At 38.4% G+C, this 14,638-nt stretch overlaps 1 protein-coding gene across 6 annotated transcripts in view; it reads right to left on the bottom strand.

Moving 5' to 3' along the window:
* The window catches only part of STK33 (serine/threonine kinase 33), an 80,578-nt gene extending 67,916 nt beyond the window's left edge, over nt 1–12,662 (bottom strand). For 2 of the 6 annotated variants that reach the window (XM_088145975.1, XM_088145977.1), the window contains exon 1: nt 12,584–12,654. The gene's annotated coding sequence lies outside the window, so the exon portion shown is untranslated. Of the gene's footprint in view, nt 1–12,573 lie in introns of all 6 variants that reach the window. The other 4 variants (XM_088145974.1, XM_088145973.1, XM_088145976.1 and 1 more) reach the window with 4 other exon arrangements.
* Between the last annotated feature and the right edge of the window lie 1,976 nt (nt 12,663–14,638).

The raw sequence follows: 14,638 nt of genomic DNA, 5'->3' as shown, positions 1-14,638 counted from the left end.
CTGTATATTTAATCACATTTGGGGTTCCATCTCTTTTTTCTAGAGGCTTCTCATTCTTAACATGTACATGTCAGGAAACTTCTCTCCATTCTGGGCATGGCTACTTGCATTCTCAATTTTTTTTATAAAGGAAATGGAAAAAAAGAAAAAAAATGTGGATAAGACATGAAATTAACTGAGTCATCCATTCCCACTCAAAATACAGCACTATATTCAAAGGATTTATTCCCAAATACACATGTACCAAATCTAAAGCTAGTGCTATGTTTTCATCCAGTAAGAAAATAGTAAATAAATCTTAAATACTTTCAGCAAATGTTAGTGTGTGTTTGTTCAACAGGAGCACACATATTTGGTAAATATGCCATATTATTATTATTTTATCCCACCTTTTTTATATATAAATCAAGACAGTGAACACAGCTAATACACCTGCCTCCTAATTTCCCCATAACAACAACCCTGTGAGGTAGCTTGGGCTAAGAAAGAATGACCAAAGTCACCCACCTGGCTTTCATGCCTAAGGTAGGCCTAGAACTCTGTCTCCTAGTTTCTAGGTCAGCATCTCAACCACTACATCAAACTGGCTCTCACCCTAAAACAACAAAAATTCTATTCTGTTCTTACAGTTGAAAGTTGAACAAGTTTGTGTTTTCAATTGCCATCTATCACAAACCTGCTACTGGAACACCCATTTAATAAACTGGCTCAACTGGCACAATCTATTGTTAAGTGTAGTTTTTAAGAATCAGGAAGTTCAGGTGTTTTTTCTCTATGAGGAAAGGCTAAAACTATTTTTATGTAATTAGTAACTGTGGGAAATAAGGTAATTGGACTAGATGAATCCAGGATCAAATAGCACTGTTATTTGGTCTGGCCTAACAATATAATTCTTATGAATAGTTTTTTTAAAATGAGAGTTGCATGAAGAATATAAAACTCAGAAGCAAATTTCATACCAGAGGATAAAAAGTTATTGTTTTTGTTAGATGAATGGCAACAAGTTTGACAACACATATACAATTAAAAATACACTTGGATCAAGTTCTACAAGTTATTACATTAGGTTTAGAATTTGTAGATTGTACGCCTTATTTTAAAGCACTAATTTTCCTCTGAATTATCCATGCTACAACAAACATAAATAAAGAGTTGTGACTATGTTTAAAACTCAAGTAAAAACATAATATTGCATTTTCCAAAGCTTGTATAATAAAGGATACCTTTATTACCTTTATATAATCTCAGTATTAAAAATACCTTCTTTCAAGATATTCCTAAAATATGTTGAACAGCATGTGAAAAATTGATGGGATGAACAACATTCTAGTTGAAAGCTTCTGAAATTGGCCATCCAGATAAGAAAGGAACCACTGTAGTCAATGCAGAGGCAGCCTGTGTTAAAGGTCCACAAGATGATATTGCTTCTCTGATGAGTCCTGGAGCAGGCCAGTCCTACCAGATGGTACTTCATCAGCAGAAACAATCAGAGAAAGATGGTCCCAGAAGTGCCCATGCCCTAAGCCATGAAGGACTTAATAGGTAACAACCAGAACTTTCAATTGCACCCAGAAACCAACTAGTAACTAGTGCAGCTTGCAAACTAGAAGTGTTACATTGGCAAAATGAGGTATGCCAATCACTACTCACACCACTATATTCTGGACTGGCTGTACAGATAGTCCTTGTTAGCTGTACAGGTAGCCCAACCACAATTGGGACCAGCAACTCAGTCATTAGGTGAAGCAGTCACTAAGTGAAACCGCAACTGTGCTTATAATCTTACTTCAGCTTTCCTTTGCTTTACAGACCTACGAAGGTCATAAATGTGAGGACTGGTCGCAAAGTTATTTCTTCATCACCATATGTAACTGCAAACAGTCGCTGTCCAAGACAGTCACTAAACGAGGACTACCTGTAGTTTCCAAGTAGTCTTCCAAGACAACATGTAGAACATGTTGCAATAATCTAAATGGGAGATGATCAATGAGTGATGATGAGAAGAACCTTCCAATCCTGTTGCGTGAGCTGCATTGGTTGCCAGTTTGTTTCTGGGTCCAATTCAAGGTGTTGGTCATCACCCTTAAAGCCCTTCATGGCATGGGACCAGGTTATCTGAGGAACCGCCTCGCCCCGATCATCTCAGCCCGCCCCACTCAGTCCAGCAGAAGGGGCAGATTGCAGACCCCACCTGTCAAGGAATTTCGATTGGTGGGGTCTAGGCAGAGAGCCTTTTCTGCTGTAGCGCCCGCCCTATGGAACATCTTGCCGCCTGAGGTGCGGTGTGCCCCCTCCCTCATGGCCTTCAGGAAAGAGATCAAATCCTGGCTCTGCCAGAAGGCTTGGGGGCCAGAGGGGGGCCCGCACCTATGGAGATGGCTGGTGGGGTGAGGGGTTGGCCCCCCCAGCATCTCATAGGTTTTTTAGGGCCAAATTATAGGAGGTTTTTAGACCATTTTTATATATGTTTTAAACTATTTATAGATTATGTTTATGTCTGGAGAGTCCTGTGTTTTTTTTATTATTATTGTGAGCTGCCCAGAGTCACCCATTGGGGGAGATGGGCAGCATACAAATTTGAAAAATAAAAATAATAATAATAAAATAATCCAAGAGAGGGAATGATTGGCACACCAGATGAATCTATGCAAAGGCCCTACTGAAGGTGGCTTTGCATGTAATTGACATTTTCAGTTCTCAAGCAGGCTTTCAAATAAATTTGCAGAATCTGAGATAATTGGTCATGTAAGTTAAAAAAGAGAATTACAGAAGTTTATTGCACTGTAAAACAACCAAATCTTTATATTCTGTTTGAGAGTAAAACTATCTAAAGGTGTCCTTAAAACTTTTAAGATTTACTACTTCCTATTGATTAACTTAATCCATAATGACCTTAACAACTGGTATAGATTAAAACAGACAGCTACAATGAAAATGAATATTCTTCCTTGATTGATAAATCTATTTCGAGTGTTACCAACTGATATTTCAGAAATTAGCGTTAAGACTTGGCAAAAAAAGATTGATTGTACATGGTAGTGGAAATTATGGATCAGTAAGACTCTTATTTATTTACCATGATTTGCAAATAAATTCTTTAAAAATCAGACAATGTGATTTTCTGGATTTTTTCCCCCATTTTGTCTCTCATAGTTGAGGTATACCTATGATGAAAATTACAGGCCTCTCTCATCTTTTTAAGTGGGAGAACTTGCACAATTGGTGGCTGACTAAATACTTTTTTGCCCCACCGTACATAATATGAAAAAAAAGCACCTCTTTGAACAAAAAAAACCAGTGCTCCCCATCACTCGTGCTAGCGCCTGAGCTCTGCAGAGCAGGAGTTGAGCAGCAGGTGAGCAAGCGAGCGAAAACCGGCATTCCCCATCACTCACGCTAGTGCCTGAGCTCCACAGAGCAGGAGGAGAGCGGCAGGGGAGTGGCAGTGTTCACTCGCTCGCCCATGAGAGCTCAGGCACTAGCGCGAGCGATGGGGAACACCGGTTTTCGCTCACTTGCCTGCTGCTCACCTCCTGCTCTGCAGAGCTGCCCCGGTTACAGCCCTGGCTCAAAAGAAGGCGCCACTCTCCCAGGCCTGCCGCCTGAGTAACAGCGTATAACACATAGCTAGGATTTCAGCCCCAAATTTTAAGGAAAAAAGTGTGTGTTATACACCAATAAATACAGTATATAATTTATATAGCCACACATCTCACACAAGTGATTCTGGGCATCTTTCAAGATAAAAACAATAAACCCACCAGACAACCCCTGTTGTTGCAGCCCAAGAAAACCATTCATTCAACTCACCCACTACAACAATGGAGCTCATCCATCCCCTGACCCAAATGCCTGGGGGAACAGCTAGGTCTTCATGACTGGCAAAAGGCTAACAGGGCTGGGGCCATCTGAATATCTAGGGGGATGCTATTCTATAGAGAAGGTGTTGCCACTGAGAAGACATGATTCCAGGGTCCAACAAAATGACATTGTTTCATTTAAAAGAGGGGACCCCGAGTTTGCCCTCTCTACTAGATCTCATGAGGTGAGCAGAAACCATGGGAGAAAGGTGGTCCCACAAGTAACCTGGCCCTATACCATGAAGCGCTTTATAGGTAATGGTCAGCACCTTGAATTGCACCAGAAACCTACTGGGAGCCAATGCAGCTTGTGGAACAGCAGCGTTACATGGGCATAACAATGAATACCAAAAACTGCCCATGCCACTGCATTCTGGACCAGATGCAGATTTTGAGTGGTCTTCAAGGGCAGCCCTATGTACAGCAACTTACAGTAATCCAAATGGGAGGTGACTAATGCATGAGTCACCATGAGCAAGGTCTCCCTGGTCCAGGAAGGGATGCAGTTTGTACACAAGACAAACCTGTGCAAAAGCCCCCCTGGCCACATGGCCACCTGCTCTTTGAGCAGGAGCTGAGAATCCAGGAAAACCCTCAAATTGCATACCAACTCTGACTGGGGAAGTGCACCTCCATGCAGAGTTAAAGAAGGAAAGTCCCTGGAACCACAGAGTCTTAAAACCCATAGCAATTTTGTTTTGCTGAGGTTGAGCCAAAGCTTTTTCTCCCCATCCAGACCTTCACAGCCTCCAGGCACTGGGAAAGGACCTTAACAGCATCACTTGGTCAACCCAGGGAAAAGATGTACATCCTGTGCTGACAGATGACCTCAAACGGTGCCTTCATGTAGATGTTAAATAGGAATGGGGAATGGGTAGAGACCTGAGGCACCCCACAAAGCTGTCAGGATTTTCTTTCTCATGGGAAAGGATTCATCCCGTTATCTTTACAACAATAACAAATAATATTTTGGCTACAGAGATCATGTGAAAAACACTTGTTATTGTGTGTTGTGTATTGTGCTATTTACTGCCACCTATTGGCGTGTGTATGCTAGTTACCCAGTGGGGGTGGCATAGAGCTATAATACAAGGGGAGGAAAATGTTCAGTCTCTCTGAGTAGTTGTTAGTTGTTTTAGTGTTAGCCACTATGTAGGTTTTATGGGCTACGTAGTTGTAACAAAGTACCAAGTAGTGTACCTCTTCTCTAGGAGTTTGTAGCTAGAGATTTTGTTAAGCTTGTGTTGCTAATAAGTCTTGGATGCTACATTAAATGAGAAGATGTGTTTTTCTTTATACTTCGTATGATATTTGCATTTTATGGAATTTTGCATGTTTATCAATAAACACCAGTTAGTATATATTTTCTGACTGGATTTCTTTGGGAAACAAGAAATGGACATTGCATTGTGTTTGCTGTCATGGCTAATATTTTCCTGGAGTTTTCGCTGCGCTCTGCACAAACAGGAGTGTTTGTGATTATCACTCTGCCCGACAAAAGCAGCAGCCTCAGGTTCAACCTCTCCCCTCCCCCCACCTGCAACATCAACTGGAACCAGCCTTAGAGAAAGGAGGAGAATCACTGTACCGCAGTGTCTCCAACCCTGAATCCCCTGAGCTGGTCCAGAAGGATATCATGATTGAGGGTATCAAAGGTCACTGAGAGATCAAGGAGGGGCAGGGTGGATGCACTACTCCCATCCCAAGCTTGCCAGAGGTCATTGACAAGCATGGCCAATGCTGTCTCAGTTCTATAATCAGGCCTGAATCCCAACTGAAAAGGGTCCAGATAATCTGCTTCTTCCAGGAGACTGGACTGGAGACTGGACTGGACTGGAGACTGGACAAAAATTCACAGGTACCAGATCAGTTGGGTCCAGTGATGGTCTCTTGAGGAGGTGGCAGACAATTGCCTCTGCCTCTTCTCCAACAGAGAAACATTCTGTCCTGCCCAGACCCAACTGCCTGCCACCTTTTGGGAGACTTTAACCAGGAGGGACACAGATCTAAAACATAGGTGGTCGCATTCACAACTCCGATGATCCTTTCCACTTTATCCAGGGTAACAGGTTCAAACTCTTCCCAGATAACCTGGCAAGAACATGCCTCAGGCAACTTTACCAGACTTGAATAGCTGAAGTTCATTATCTATGAATATGTGTATGAGAGGGATCTGGAATGTGCCCAATATAAGATGATAGTTGGATACTTTCCAGCTGAGACAAATTGTGAGAATTATTTGCAATATTCCAACAAAAGGACGGCTTATTATGGAAACTGAGAAAAGGGATTAAAAAAATGATAAGAGCCTTCCCATTTTAAGTTTAAAGTGGGACCAGACAGAGGACAACTACAGAGCTTATTTCTTCAGACAATCATTTTAATTATGGATTGGAAGGAGTCACCTGTGTCTGAATCATTCTCCATAGATTTATTTATCAGACTTTATTATTTGGTAAGGACAGAAGTACTTACCAAAGACTGGGATAGGGCAGGCCTTTATCCAGCAAGGAATCTTTACAGTAAAGGACAACCCAGAAGAGGAAAGTAGTTAACTAAATATCTAGATGGAGCTAAATACAATTTATTTTATATTGAAGACAATGAATGGAATAGGATATGGTCCATTAAATTCCTTAAATCAAGTTAACTTTAATTCATAGGTGATGCTTGACCCACATGAGAATACAGTACATCTATAAAAGAAATATTAATTTATGCTGGAAGAAAAATTGTAGACAGAAGAGTACATATGATCATATGTGGTTGGCAATGCTCAACCATTAAACATTTCTGAACTGTAATTTTTCAGGATTAATAATCCTATTAGGATTATTCCCAAATCAATAATCTCAAACCCCCTCTTAGTTCTATTGTCAGTTTCTGATTACTTGCAATTAGAGTCATCAGATAAAGAGTAGCTGAGTTTTCTCCAGACAGCTGCCTGTCAAGTTATAGCTCAGTCATGGAAGTACAGTATGAATTTCAATCAATCTATGGCATAAGAGGGTATAGAATTTGGCCATAATCAATCATATGAGGATGAGTAGAAATATTAATTATAAATATGGTCAAAGTTTATAACTTGTATTAATAGTGAAGCTAGAAATATCCAATCTCCTATGATCCATGGTAATATATGGATAGATATATTGAAGTAATTTTGAATACAGGAAATACTAGCAATGACCAGTAGTTTCTACACAACTTTAATATTCTGATCATTCTTTTCCATTTCCTAGGATGTTGTGCTATTTTAATATAAGGGTTTTTTTCTTTAGTATTGGTGTATAAGTCTGTTTTAATGTTTTTTTAAAAGTCTATAGTAAGATTTCTGCCTCACATAATAAAACTCTGTGTTTTCTTTGCACAGAGCATAAATGAAGTATAGAATTCATGACAGCAAGACAATATCTGCCTTTAGAAGAGGACCATACAAATTCAAAGATGATATTATCAAGAGTTGCTTGGGAAGGGAAATATTACCTCCATTATCAGATGCAGCCTGAGTCTGGTTGGCTATTGTGATACTGGCTAGACTGGGGTTTAGTCTGATCCAGCAAAGCTTTTCTTAGTATGTGCTGAGTCCTACACACAAATCCAAGCAGCAAATAAGATTATACAGATAGAACTCTCTCTCTCTCTCTCTCTCTCTCTCTCTCTCTCTCTCTCTCTCTCTCTCTGTGAGTGTGTGTGCATGCTGTTTACACTATGAGAAGACAAAGAGGGGGAAAAAATCCTGGATTTCCCTTTATATAAAATGCAGATGGATGACACTAGTATTATAAGCTCTTGTTTTTTTCACACTGCTAATAATTGGTGTCTTAGAAGAACAGAATAGTTAAAAATAAAGCAACAGAAGACACATTTTCTCATTTAACTCAGTGTGTTCCATAAGGATTCAGGACTGCTGTTTAAATGCATAAAGGGATTAGGCTTGTATATCATCTCAGAACTCTGCCAAAAGAAAAGAATTACAAGGAGCCAAAATGATATGAAAGAACACTTTCCAGATACCACTAAGATACCTAAGCTCATGTTACAAAACTTGATACTCCACATCAGTATTTCCTGATCAGGCCAGCTTCTTTAGTTTAAACAACAAAGGGACTCAACTCATTTCTTCTAGCTGCTCTGCTCAGCATCACTTATCCAGCCTTTGTAACCCCCTGCCTGCTTCCTTCCTATCAGTACACAAACCTACACTGAGGTATCAAGAGCTGGTTTTGCTACATATGTAGTTCCAATAACCATACTTCAAGATAGAGAAGCTGGAAAGATGTAAAAAGACATAAAATCATTAGGCATGTGGCAATAATACAAGAAAGACAAACTTGGGAGCTGCTCTATAACGAATTTTCAAATATTGGAAGGTAAAGTATTCTCCTGGGAATACAATGTCACTGTAGAAATATTGATTACAAATCAATCAAAAGGAGAGTAAAAGAGATTATACTCTTTCTCCACTATTATTCTTCTCACCTTTTCAGTTCTTGAGTTCAAATTCTTCCCACCTTATCACTGCACAGACTAGATTTGAGTCTTACTTTAAACCAAAATTCAGACTAAATAAATCATGATGTCAACAAACTACATGTTCATGCTTGTAATTTACTTGCTCCTGCTCCTCTCTTCCCTTTCCAAGAGCAGGTAAATATCCAACAAGTGATAGGTTACATGGACATGAATATGATATTAAGCCATAATACTGTATATGGTATGTCTGTTTTTGCTTTAGTATAGCGTGTGAACTCAAGTATTGTGATTCGAAAACCATAATTTATGGCTTAACATGCTACATAATAACCAATTCTAGCTTACTTAATTAATCTTGATAGCTAAACTATGGCTCAATGTGATGTGTGAACCCAACAAACTAGGGTCATAAACAAGCTCTGAATAACAGTTTTATGTAGTGTACTTAACTCTAATCTTGGATTTGACCATCACACAAAACTGGCCTCATTCAGAGCACTGCAGTAGGATTAATATTTGTTTTTAAAGTAAACAAGGCCATACATTCATGAAGATTTCATGTAACACATAAGCATTTCTGAAGTCTTAAGAATAACATTAAATTAAGCAAAAACGCTTTCATGTAAACTTAAACTTCATATAAACTTCCATTTTTACACTAAAGAACTATTGTTGTTCTAAAGTAAAGAAGCAAAGGTGAATGTAAATCATGACGATCCTGATACAAAGTGCCAATACTACTCTGATTTGAAAAAATAATGACCATATTAGATTTTAATAGTTTAATATAATCCTTGAGAAAAAATTTAAGTACATATTTCTGAGAAAAACATAACTGTGTTAGATAATTACTGCAATATTATTTATTTTGTAGAGTTGGATCCAGAGTTTTTATCCCACTGCAAGAATTTCCAGAGTGGAATTCCATTCAGAACATTCCCAAGGATCAGAAAGAAATTGAATTCCCGCTCCTTTATTGTCCCTAGCATTGTCTCCCTCCAATCTCATTATGTCTGAAACCATACAATCTGTCTTCCAAATCCTTAAATGCAAATAAATGGATCTCAGTCAGCCCAATCTGATTTTGAAAATTCCTGTGAACAGAAATCAAAAACCTCTCAATAGCTAGATTCACACATTGCACTAAACTATAGCAACAATTTCTGAGGTGATCTATTAGGATATACTTAGTAAAAGAATTTTTAAAATGGAGACCAATTGTGACTTTTAAAAAATCCTTAACTCAATGATTCTTCACAGTTCTTCAGTATGTTAATTTTTTAGCCAGTGTAATTTCCTATACTTTTCAATATAAGTGATACAAACAAAAGTGTGCTTTACTTTTTTAACATTTTGCTATATTAAATCTGGTAGCCAACAACCAAAATTAAGTTAATTTTTGTTACATGTATCTTAAGAAAGTGCAAACAGGTACAACCTGTCAGGGGAGGCAGGCCTCAAAAAATGAAACAATTATTAAAAATATGACAATTCTTATTCTTATTCCAATTTACTTTTATATAAATGAAGACCATATTTATTTATTTGTGTGTGTGTGTGTGTGTGTGTGTGTGTGTGTAAGATTTAAACATTAAGGAAGCTTTAACAAAGTAGTATGAGACAGCAGTCAAAAGCATAGCTATCTATTTAACTAAATTATATCCTAATTTGAATTAGACAAATTTGTTACAGCCTCAGAGATCTTATTCTGGTCTGCATTTTGCCAGTGACGGAAGGTTACATACAAAAGTGATACTTTATAGAAAACTATAAGTTGGTAATGAATTGTGAGTTTTATGACACCAGGAATATTTTTGCTAGAAAGCTGGAAGGAATTATATTGCTGGAAAATCCCAGACAGAAACCTAATTATTGAAAAAAAAATATGCTAGCATCCACCATTTTCCTCCAATTCTGAAGAACAAGATAACACAGCTTTTTTTTTTTTTTAATTTGGTCAGATGAAGTAGTTCTAGCCAACTATTACAAACACTCAACATTCCAACTTACAGTATGGTAAGGAGCAAAGTAAGACAGAATTTGAAGTGCAATTGTGTACTGATGATGAACATGTAATTGCTAAAATGTACAAACTTTTGTTGAAATTTTAAACAGAGGAAGAACAGGTTAAAGAATGTATGATAAAGTAGGCTAAGAATTTTGGTTATAATATACAGTTGGATCATTGGGAAAATATGTGGTTAAAAGGGTTGAAATTTACACTGAGTTATGATCTCAAAGAGAATTTTTATAAAATGATGTATCATTGGTACATGATGCCAGAGAAATTATCTAGAACGTATAAAGGCACTTCAAATGTACGTTGGAAATGTGAACATGAAGGGACATTTTATCATGCTTGGTGGACATGTAAAAAAGCTAAAAAAGTTGGATTCAAATACATATTTTGATACAGAGGATTTTAAAGATCAATATTCAGTTGAAGCCAGAACTTTTCATTTTAGGATTAATGGATAAACAGAAAAAAACAGGGAAGATTATTTCAATATATGATTACGACAGCGAGATTACTATATGCGCAGAGATGGAAAGATTCAACACTACCCACTATGGAGGAATGGATGGTGAAGTTGACAGATTTTGCTGAAATGGATAAATAGACTTCTATTAGAGAAAAGACATTATCTGCATTTATTGAAGACTGGAAACCTCTTATGGACTTTTTGTCCTAATCAGGTTGTTTAGATACCTTTTGCAACACTGTGTTCTAGTCAATTAATCAATCAATATTATGGTTCACTGTGTTTGTGGAGAACCATGATCATTTTACTAATAAAACCAAATTCTGGAGAAACCATACAGATATAGTTTGATTTAAAACATCTATAGGGTTTCACCAAAATTTGGTGAAAACTAGGCTAACTTTCTGCAGTATTTCAAGTTGCCAACCTTTTTCTAAAGAGATTTTCTGTTTGAATTTCAAATATTTGGGGGGGCAGAAGGAAATTTGCATCTGAAACTTCCTTTGTCACTGCAACTGCTACACCAGCTAAATGTCTGTAGTTGCACAACTTAAAGCATAGCAGGAACAAATGGCAACACTATAAATATTTAAGAAGAGTCCAGGTTAAAAATTATGACATTGATGATACTGCACTTTAAATGAAACTCTAAAGGAAAAATTGTGATTAAATCTGACCGTTTAAATGATGGTATAACAGTACATATGTGAAGGACCAGGTTAGGGACAGATCATCATGGAGAAAATCTATCTATATGGTCACTAAGAGTCAACACTAACTTGATGGCACATAATCAATCAATCAATTAATGGTGTAAATTTACATGATAAATATTAGCATGGGGAAATTAGTGGAAAAACATTTCCATTTTTTAGGATTATGTGCCACTGAAGCAATAGATGTAGCCGTTCTGGAAGCAACAGATTTCAGCAGGACCCACTAAATTGCTATTTATCAAGATCCTCAATGCCATCACCTTCTTTCTCAACACAGGTTAAGCATTTTTGTCCCACTGCATATGTTAACCGACTTACAATACCAGGATGCTTGTTACCATCAATATGAATGATCGCTATATTAATTTTATATAGATTTAGGTTTGAATCACATACCAGCTTATTTAGGAGCAAATCTCATAGAACTGTGGAACTTCCTTCTTTGTTTGCCTGGGCAAAACTGCAATGTTACTGGGAGGGTAAAAGTGCCATGTAGGCTTTTACTGTAGTCAGCACATTTTGCATTTTGTTTCCCTCAGAATGCATTGCTTCCACATTTTTTTCTCTAAGAGCATGTGTAGACGATATTTACCAAAATGGGACAATGTTTCATGCAGTTAGTAAATTGGCCCCCAAGCCATAAAAGTCGTAAGAAGCATGACAGCTTGGAAGTTATCACAGGACTGCTGGTTTTTTGTTTTGTTTTGTTTTTGCTACAACAAACGCACCGCCGCTCTGAAAACGGTTAGCCTTATAAAATACCCGAGTAAGAGAGAGGGGTCTCACGCGTACCCACCCCCATGGGACAAAGTGGCGGAGATGCTGCTCTTTCCCCCCCAAACCCCTTGCAACCGGCGGCTCTGGGCGCCCCAATGCAGCGAGCATCCTCCCCGTCGTCATGGCAACTAGACAACTTGCAGCCTGTCTGTGTCGTCCCGGCGGTAGCCGTTCGCTAAAACGTCCGAGTCTGCCCGCTTTCGACCCTGCACCTCACCAGCACCTCCTCCTCCTCCTCTTCCTCTCACCCCCGCAGCTCACCCTCGCTGACCTGCCGGGCGGCGCTCTTCTTCTTACACCCTTCGGCACCATCGCGTTGCAGAAACTTTCCACCACGCTCAGCAGCCGGAGAGCCGCAGATGGTACAGGGGCCGCGCGCGGACAAACTAGGTCACGACGCGGAGTCGTTCCTTATTCTTCCCGCCCCCTGGCGGGGCTGACCAGCGCCACATACAGGGGAAGGTCCTTTCTCCTCGTCCACCTGCCTAGACCGTCTGTTTTTGTGAGTTCGGAAGCAATGATTGGAGGGACAGGAGCCGGCTTTCTGTTTCTCCGATAAGGGTATCATATTAAAAAATATGAGGCGCCACTGGATTACGGGAAAGAGTAAACTGAACTTTTCGGTCCCGAGGTGGTAGCCGTATGCCCCAATCCTATAAATCAGTGTTGTCCAAACTTGGCCACTTTAAGATGGGTAGACTTCAACTCCCAGAATGGCTGGGGAATTCTGGGAGTTGAAGTCCACTCATCTTAAAGTGGCCAAGTTTGCACAACACTGCTATAAATAGTTGCCATGTTTCCGTGCTGATGCAGGTTATTTCGAAAACAATAAGCTGATCTAGGGGCATGTTGCCTTCAGTTAAATATCCCGAATTCCTTTTTGTCATCTTGATATGCAAGTTTAAATTTGTTGTGGGGGAGAAGATTCCTTGCTTTGTTTGACACATTTCTCTGAAATACTGGTAATAAATGCATGTTCCTTGTTTAAGGCTCACTATTAAATATAACAGGGAAACCTAAAGATGCATTAATAGGAATTATATTTTTTGCTTGTTTAACTGTGTCCTGAATTGCCTATTATAGGTCAACTAAAGATGGTTTCAAAATCTAAACAGCAACTCCAGCGTTTGCCATTTGGTAATGCTTACAATGGAAAACTTTACAATTATATCAGTCTGCTACACTGTCAAATTTAAATAGTATCCCAGATTTTCAGAGCTACCCAACCCAGCTTTCTTGCTTATCTTTTGTTTCTAAAGATATGGACTTTACTTTTTTAATAGTAAAATACTCTTGCAAGCAAACTGGTCAGTATTAATATAGTGTGGTTTTATAGAAGAGTGAGATGGGATGAATAGGTTTGCTATGGGAATAACTATGGTGCTTTTGCAACTTTATAAATAGGATTAGTGATCTTGTCACACTGTTGCAAAAATGAAATAACCAAATCAAAAATATATACTACCATTCAAGATGGTTAAATTCAAATATACTGAAATAGCATGTGATACAATCCTTTTTGAACAGTATCAGATCTAAGTGCTACCAAGAGAATAACCCTTTCCTTGAGCAACTGGAACATGAGTACTCCAGGGAAAGGCTTATCTTACTGTGGTAGGTTTTCATATATAGTATTTAACCATGCTGGCTTGTTCATACTGCACCAAGCCATGGTTTCTTGTATAAATTACAATATACTAGATTTACACATTGCACTATTCCATCTGTTTAACAACTTCAGTGGTTAGGTTCACATAACACACTGAGCAAAAACCAAGCAAATCACAGTACTGTATCATGTGATGTATAAACTCCACAGTAGCTTCATTAAATGCAGACTATCCCAGGCAAGAGGCTGCAACTGAACAGGGGAGAAGGTAGATCATTACATTTAATACATAACACCTGAGTTGATCATTGGCCATTTAGAGACTGACAATGGCTTTGCATGCCAGCAATGTTTAATTGTTACATCTGGCAGTGAAAATCCATTCATCTGTCCAATGGTTGATTAGAAAGTATGAGCTTGCAGAATGCAAACTATGTTGACCAGCACGATAAAGCATTACTCTAAGCACAGAACAATGGATTGTGGTACTGTGATCATTTTCAAAGTCAAAACTGTTGAGAGCCATGGTTAAAAGTTAAACAATCTATTAACTATAGATCAATGGAATGTTCAAGATAATTATAACTATAATTTAATAAAACCCTTGTGTTCTCTAGCTATAGTAACAGTCATTATATTGTAAATTTCAATTACTTATGATGCAATCTTACATACACTTATCTAGGGATAAATTTCATTAATCTCAGTGGGGCTTAC

Source organism: Python bivittatus, unplaced genomic scaffold, assembly GCF_059951505.1.
Source record: "Python bivittatus isolate LINGU-HERP-01145 unplaced genomic scaffold, Pbiv_v1 ctg000480_np1212, whole genome shotgun sequence".
Lineage (NCBI taxonomy): Eukaryota > Metazoa > Chordata > Lepidosauria > Squamata > Pythonidae > Python > Python bivittatus.
The sequence above is the reverse complement of the archived record's forward strand: the minus strand, read 5'-3'. Positions and strand labels throughout refer to the sequence as shown.